This window comes from Ursus maritimus, unplaced genomic scaffold, assembly GCF_017311325.1.
Source record: "Ursus maritimus isolate PB19 unplaced genomic scaffold, ASM1731132v1 scaffold_21, whole genome shotgun sequence".
Lineage (NCBI taxonomy): Eukaryota > Metazoa > Chordata > Mammalia > Carnivora > Ursidae > Ursus > Ursus maritimus.
Window position 1 is genome coordinate 7968325 of NW_024424564.1, and position 8311 is coordinate 7976635.

The 8311-nt window shown below is 47.8% G+C and overlaps 1 long non-coding RNA gene across 1 annotated transcript; it reads left to right on the forward strand.

Annotated features, from left to right (window-relative positions):
* Positions 1–622: 622 nt before the first annotated feature.
* Positions 623–7879, forward strand: LOC103656840. The gene is made up of 3 exons (XR_566705.2): positions 623–799; positions 6270–6416; positions 7508–7879. It is a non-coding gene; the product is annotated as an uncharacterized LOC103656840 (long non-coding RNA).
* The last annotated feature ends 432 nt before the right edge of the window (positions 7880–8311 follow it).

Here is an 8311-nt window from a genome sequence, read left to right on the forward strand (position 1 = left end):
AGGACTTCAGCTCCAAAAAAAGAGGAATTAATTCAAAGCATCCCAAACTATGTCAGCTGAACTATAACACCTCTTTAAGGTTATTGCAAACAATGATTCTAGGTCTTTTTCCTTAAATTAAAAATCATATTAATGCTAACGTAAAATGATCAGGAAGGGTCCGCATTAGAACTTATTTCTCCCTCTTCATGAAGTCAAAAGTTTAAAATCCCAAGTCATAGGGGTTCCTGACCAGCAAAGGGGTATTTTTTCTTCTCCTTTTGTGTCTCAGGCAAATGGTTGGCTTCCGTAAATCTTTTATTCCTGTGACTTCTCAAAATAGGTATGACTTGGGGGATAGGGTTTCCAGATTTAGCAAATAAAAATACAGGATCTGCGGTTAAACTTAAATTTCAGATGAACAATGAATAATTTTTTAGTGTATGTCCCATGCAATATTTGGGATACGATACGAAGAATTACTCCTTACTGATCTGAAACTCGGCTTTAACTGGGGTTCTGTACTATACCAGCATTACACTGGGGGAGGTGGGGAAGGAAGGCTAAGAAAGTCCAGGGCAGAGAGATGAGGAATGGGATTTAAAATTTTTTTCCTCTTTTGTTCTTTACAGGCTGAAAACAGAAACATGAACGGTGTCTGCTATTGCTATTCAGTGCTGTGATCCCTCAGGGTTCTGGAATTGTTTGCTTCCTGAAGAGCATGCCGCTTACTGACTCAGGCTGTCCTGATGCTCAAGGGGAGTGTCTCCGGGTTGCAGGTGTGCTCCTAGCACCTTCCCTGGAAAGCACATAACTTCAGGTAAACATTGACATCCGTATTATCTCCGTTTCCAAGTACAGTTTTGATGTCGAGGGGCCCTTTTGCAGAGAAATGTTTCCCAGGCTGGCATTTTCCAGTAGCAGCAGAAAGGCTTTTAAGTAACCTATGAAAAAACAGTGACAGTTGCAGCCACTTTGGCTGGGCTGTATGTGGTGGTGGTGCTGGGGGGCGTGTGGTGGGGGGTGTGGGGAGGGAAGGAAGGCCAAGGTGGGAGAAGGGATAATTAGAGGTCATCTGAAAATGGCCACAGCCTTCTAAACCCTGTCCCCTCCACTCCCCTGCCGCCCCCCCCCGCTGCCTGTCTCCGTCTTCACCCGCCTCTGTGGAGATGGGTTCTTTCTGAGAGTTTCTGAGCCTCACAAAGGTGAAATCCAGACACTGGACCTTTACAAATAAAAGTTTGAGCAACTCAGGAGACCCCATGTAGACATTTCCTGGGAGCCCTCCACAGCTCCGATGTTGAGGGTCTGCTTTTCTTCCATCTTCTCTGAGGCCAATGCACAGAGGACAGATGTGCCACCGTGATTAGCACAGTGGCTTGGCACTGGTTTTCCATCAAGGGATTGATGGGATGAAGGAGATTTAGAAATGGCCTGGGTGCTAGCTTTCCCTCTATGGAGAAAATCTTGGGTTTTTCTTGTGGCAGCAGAATTCAAATACAGACCTTAAAAATAATTAAGATACAAAAAAAGCCCCATTCAGACAATGCTGTTTATTTTTATAGAGGGGGTTAAATTTTATAGAGGGGGTTAAATAGGGATTTGCCCCTATTTTGGGGGCAAGTTAGTGGTTGAGGGAAGAAAGCAATCAAGCCCTGTTTGGTCATCAATGAGGGGACTTCTCTTTCTCTTTTTAAAAATCTTTATTTTCAACTTATTTATTTAATTAAAAATTAAAATGCATTCATAGTTGGAAAAAATAAATGTGCTAATCACAGGAAACATTTAAAATGCAAAAGAAGTAGAAAGGTGAAAAAGACTAGTACAAACCCATGTCCTAGAGATAATCACTGTTAACATTTTTTCTCTTTCCAGTCTTTTCTGTATGTGTATATTTATCTACATGATTGGGATCATACTAATTATATAACTGTACATACTTTAACAATACTTGCTGGGCTCTTCTCCGCGCTATCAAACATTTTTCTACAGGACTGACTCAACAATACCTGCTGTTTGGATATATTAAAACTCACTTGATCATGCTCCTGGTGATAAACTTTTAGGTTGCTTCCAGGCTTCCTCTCTTACAAATAATGCTTGCTCTCTTGATCTCCTTTTAGATCAGTCTTTGTGTATTTCTGATTATTCAGACACATTCCTAGACGTCACGATGGCAGCCATACCATGTTCTTTTATAAGCAGTATTCCTCCCACAAATCTTAGTTTTCCCAAAACTCTGTGATTCCCTCTTCTCTGTGTGATTAGTAGAATAGAAAACATGACATCTCGTGGATGTCTGGGTTTTCTTTATTTTCCAGAGTACAGGCTGTTTCAATCATGCTTGGGTTTCCAGAATCTTGGGATCCCAGTAATGGAGCTCAATTACCATGACTCCCAATATCTCCCTGGCAAATATGTTCTTGAGTTCCACCCAGGAAACAGGAACATATTTTTTGCCCCCATGGCCTCCCAACCTTGGCCTGGTCAGTGAGATGGACCGGTTTCAGGTCCCTCTCTGCTCAGGATGCATCTAACTGGATAGTGAGAATGGAGACTCTGTTAGCTCAGAAGCTGTGAGCGGTGAATCTAAGCGTTTCTGGTGGGAACTCTGGTGGCAGCGAAGACAGTGGTAGGTGAGGAGGAATGAGGAGAATTCTGTGGAAGTGAATGCCCTGCTCAGCCCTTGTCTTCTGCTCTCCTTTGTCCTCTGGGGCACAAGCAATCAACGGCCTGCTCCTCTTCGCATTGCCCCTACCTGTTGCCTCAGACAGGTTTCCTTGACATCGCCTCACTGCAGTCTGAGATGAGGAGAAATGGAAGCCAGACTTACACTTCACTCTCTCCTCCTTGAGGAGACGGATTGGACTGGTTTTGCGAGGGTTTGTATCTCTATCAAAGACATGAAACAGACAAGCCATATGAAGCCTTCCTCCTCAACCCCACTGACTTCTCTTTTCTACTTAGATCCCCTAAGGAAAGAGAAAAGCTCCCTGAGGAATCACAGTGGGGATATGAAGACATGAAGGCCTGAGGCTGCGTGCAGCGCTGCTTAGGGGAACTTCCCTCACAGAAGCAGCAAACCCAGACTTGATCGTTTTCTGGGCCTTTCCTCACAGGAGTAGATGGGTGTGTGGGAGTGAAGGCGTGAGGAGAGAGGCTGAGGTGGGGGATGGTACCGGCCAGTGTTAGGGATTACCCTTTCTAGTGCTTTCCTTCTCTTCCCTTCCCCTTTGCTCCTGGTCCTGCCCCCTAGTGGGTGTAGGCTGAAGGGGCAGGGCTGGGGGGGGGGCAGTGTGCGGCAGAGAGAAGGCAACACAAGGGCAGGAGAGGGGATGGGAATTTCAGACACTAGCAATCTGAGAGCACAGGAAGTTCCTTCTGGAACTCAGCAAGGGAGAGAGGGTCCTTGATGATTACTGCCATTATTACATAAGGGATAGGTAGAAGACACTGCCTGGCTGCCTCGGGGAGCGGAAATATCAGGCACTGCCTGGAAATGACAGACCTGACCGAGACCCGGAAGAGAATGACAATGAGGAAAACGAAGGCGATGATGGCCACCTTTTGTTGAGTTTTCTGAGTGCCATGCCGTGTGCCAGGACCATAGATTAGAGGCCTGACCTGCCATCCTTGTCACCGCTCTGGGCAATGGACATTGTTGGTGTTTGGAGATGAGACCGTTGAGGCTCAGAGAGCCAAACAAGCTTGCCTGAGGCTATCGGCTGGTCAGTGCAAGGAGAGACCGCACCAGAGAGAACTATCTCTGAGACGCACGCACAGTGTCCTACAGCCCCGCACAAAGCGCCAACTGCAAGCCAACCCAGCAGGGGCGTACAAAAATAAGAATGACACCACCCCCAATTTTCCTAAGCTTATAGTCCAGCGATGTTTCCAGAAGACCTGATTTCTCTTTCTTCATTGCATTGAGTCCATCCCACCCGACGCCAAAGCTCCTTCTGAGGACTTGAGAGCCTCGTCATTTGTTTCCCTCAGCTAGGTCACTCTCTTCTCTGAGGAGGCTCTGAGTCCTGTATCACCCGGTCGGCCAGTGGCCTTCTTGCCTTTCCTGAAGGCAACGTGAAGACGAAGGCAGGAACCCAGGGCACTGCCCTGCGCCTTTCCGCACAAGACTTGCTCTGGTTTTCTGCGAATGTAGAGCTTTGAATTCCATCTGTGCACGTCTAGGCTTTCGTAGGAGGGTGGGGTCCCTCTGGGCACCTCGGCAGGTTTTGCCCTCCTGCTTCCCGTTAGCACAAGGGCAGGACCGACAGCTCACTTGACCTGCGATTTTCGTTCTTTGACTATCGACCGAAAGAACTTCACAGCCCCATTTCCCTGCCTACGTCTCCCTGGCCCGGCGCGCCTTTCTGCTACGCGGCCGCGCCCCTCCGCCCGCACCCCTTCCCCAGCTCCTGCACCTGCATCGTCTCGCAGGAGGTCCACGCGGTTGACCGTTTCTCTGTCTCAGCTGTTAGGCCGGTAAGTGGTAAAGAGTGGCAGGGGTCCCGAGCAGCCCCCACGAGGAGAGGGGAGGCTCATGGCTGTGTCGCCTGCTTTCCGAGGCATCTCCCGCTGCCTTTGACTTTATCACTTCCCCGTCTGAGTCGCACTGCCATGCTGTTGTCCAGTTCTTGGTGCGGTCGTCTGCGTTCTGACTTCATCTCACTCCGGGACGAGGATGTACAAGCCTTATTTACTTATTTTTTTTCTCTATTTTGGCTGGCGACAGCTTTCTGTCTCTTGTTCACATCAGTGGGTATCTGGAGTGCTGCGGCTTTAACTTTCAACCACGGTTAAATGGAGCCAGGGTACTTTGACAATGGGTCTCCTAGGCCCGTTGGGAGGGGGGCAGGTTCTGGAAGAAGAGCCGCAGGACGGGGATGACCTTGTCATTGGTTGCGAAGACAGGTCTCTGCTGGGGAAGACAGGTTTGAGAAGACTTGCGAGGAAGGGCGGTTCCTCCAGGCAGCGTGGATTCTACCCTGGATGCAGGGGAAGGTCTGGGAATTCCCTGGGATCCGTGCTCTGCCCGAGAGGTTTCCAAGAGACATTATCTCAGTACATTCCATTTTAATAAAGAACATTTAAGAAGACAGCATCTGGGCAGCATGTGCAGCCCACAGAACGGGTATAGGTAAAAGGAATTCTTTCTGTCTGTGGTAAATCCGCAACCACTTGGCCCACAGGGATTTGTCGCCACTAAATCTTGCCCGCGCGCCGTAAGAGGCTCAAGTGGAGCCGTAAGGGTCCCACCTCTGCGCAGGGTCACAGGAGCGGGGCCGCTGGGCCGTTGCAGGCCCGTTCCACAGAGGACTTCTTCTCCACGCTCTGGTCAGCCACCGGGTGTGATGGCGCCGTGAGTGTCATCGATGCTGCCCGAGGATGAATTTCCTCCAGGCACGGGAAATGTCGTCGCTGTGTCAGCGATATCCAGCCTCCTCACCGTACTCTAAGTTCTTGTCACCTGAGGATGTGGTCACCTTCAAAGATCTCCTTAGAACGTTGGGACAGACTTTAACCCCTCAAAACGAGAACTTGATCCCTAAACCTGCTACCTATTTGATTTTCTATTTGGACAGGTATATTATTATTCCTTTCCCCTGCCAAGCTCCTTACCAAAAGAAAGGTGAAAACCATGCTTCTCTGAAGCACGTCGTGTCTTATTCTAGCTGCGGAGAAAACCCCTTTCTTACTGGGAGAAAATGCATCCTGGTTTGAAAAGTCAGAGATGCCAAGTTTTGTCTTTTTCTCTTCCTCCTTCTTCTTCTCCTTCTTCTTCTTCTCCTTCTTCTTCTATCAAGAAGATGTATATCCTGGCTAAGTCTCTAACTTCATCTGAGTTTTTTTGTTGTTGTTTTTCCTCATTACACAGTAAAAGGTTGGACCCAGTGATTCCTTTACAAGATCTTTTTTCCATTCTAAATGCCAAAGCTGCTTCTCTGAATAGTGTCTGCAAGGGTGATAATACCTGGCTTACTTAGACTCCCCTTCCCCTTGGAGACACAGAATAGGCTTCCAACAGTGGTACGACTTCAGTGCATGCATTGTCCCTTTATGATGCTTCATCCAGCTGACAACCAGCTAATACCAGACAGCTGAACTTCTTAAACCATGCGATCTACGTCTAGGGCTTTGTTTTTGAATGAAGTCCACTATCAGAATAACTAACTGTGCCGGGCATGTACTTTATACCAGGTGTTCTAAGCCTTTAGATGTGAAAGCACTTTTGATTTAATCCTCACACATAGCCTAGGAGGTATATTCTATTGTTTATCCCCTTTTGACAGATAAGCAAATCAGGACACAAAGCCGATTGAATAGCTTGCGAAAGGTCACGTGACAACATGGGAGACCCTGGATTCCGGCGCATGCTGGCTAACCCTGAAGTCTGTGCTCCTGGCTGCCAGGCTGAATCTACATCCCTGCAAATGGTGGTGTGTTTCGTTCTGTTTTGTTTGGTTTTCCTGACAGCCTCAGTTATTTTAGAATCTTTTTTCTTTTTAAGATTTTATTTATTTATTTATTTATTTATTTATTTGATGGAGAGAGAGAGCACACAAGCAGAGGGAGAGGGGGAAGCAGGCTCCCCACTGAGCAGGGAGCCCAATGTGGGGCTCCATCCCAGGACCCTGGGATCACGACCTGAGCCAAAGGCAGACACTTAACCCACTGAGCCACCCAGGCACCCCCTGGCTCTGTTTTCAAGCCCAGTATGTTTCCCACACATTGGAGGCTAGAACTTGCATTTATGTCTTCCTGATATGATTGGACTCTAGGGATATGCAAAGCTACGTAACACCACACTATATACCAGAGCCTAGAATGAATAAACTGGACATTTGAGGTTTCTGGAGAGAACCATTGGGATTATCACCACTATGGTCGACATTGATCTAGAAACCTGAGGCAGGTTATGAGAAGACAGTGGTCGTTTCCCTGAGCCCCTGCCCATAACCTCCTGCTTCAGGCCTTTAGAAGACACTGAGCATCGCTTGTCTTCATGATTGAGAAATATTGCCTGGTTACTCTGAGGGAGACCAACTGGTGGATGTCCTGTGGCAATGACAGGATAGGCTCCAGCTGGAGTCTGTCTTCCTGCTGCTGCGCTCAGCTCATCCCGGTTTCAGCAAAGACAAAAACCACCATCTCAAAGCTTTTTCCTCCAGCTCGGGAACACCTCATTTTAAGGAATGCTCATAGCACCTAGCATTTTGCCTGGCCCATGATAAGCACTCATAAATATTTGTTACTTCCTGCCAAAGGAGATCAATTCAGCAGTGATTTTTCACTTTTCCAAAAGATTCCCTGCAGGGTTCCTTTAAATGGCCAGCTCCCCTAGTGCATTTAAAATGCGACTTGATTTATAGGAATTCAGCGTACATGGCTGTGCAAGGCCACATCAATCGTGTAAACTGAGATGCATGTGCTGCCGGGTTCCCACTGACCGAGCCTGTTGGCAGCTCTCCTCCACCAGCTTGGAATGCGCACAAACCCCGGGTCTGCTCTCCCTCCTTTTATCACAAAGGAGCTCATTTTGTGAATGAACAGCCCCGGCCGGCCGCCCGGTGGTATTCCCAGTGACCTTCGCCCGGGGATTGGATTCCCGCCCAGCAGGGAGACAGGGCCTGAGGAAAAGGTGAGTTCATTGATTGCCACAGCCTGCTGGGCGGAGGTCTGGGGAGGAAAGGGCTCAGAGAACTTTTCCTCTCTCGAGAATCACCTCCGAGAAGCTTCCCTTCCTGCCCGTGTCGCTTTCTCTCTTCTTTGTACGGGGCTGTTGGATTCTGTTCAGCAGGGAAGTCTTACTGCTTCTGCTGCTCGGCTCTTTTTATTTTTTATTTTTTGCTTTTTTTCCCCTTTACTCTTCTCTTTTCTTTTCTTTCTTTCTTTCATTCTTTCTTTTTCCTTCTCTTTCTTTCTTTCTTTCTTTCTTTCTTTCTTCTTCTTTCTCTTTTTCTTTTTTGAGCTGTGAATAATAATCGCTAGTTTTGCCTTGCTGTTTCCCAACAGCAGTTCTGGGGTCCTCGGGAGCTTCCGCCCCTTCCTCCCCTCCCAGCCCCCCCTCCTCACCACGGCCTTTTCAGTTTGATGTTTTTAGGTATCAAAGGAAGGTCTCCAGGAACCCTGCAACTAAAGACTTTAATGAGGACCATGCCCGAGAAATCCCGGCTGCCAAAGACATGATGATGATTTATGTCGCTCACTCACTCCCTAACAGCAAGAGGACTATTTGTAAAAATAAAAAAGCTGCTCATATGGAATTAAACAAGAGCATAGCTGCTTCCTTCCAGACCCTGGGAGCTTAACAAAGAGCATCCACACTCCAGGG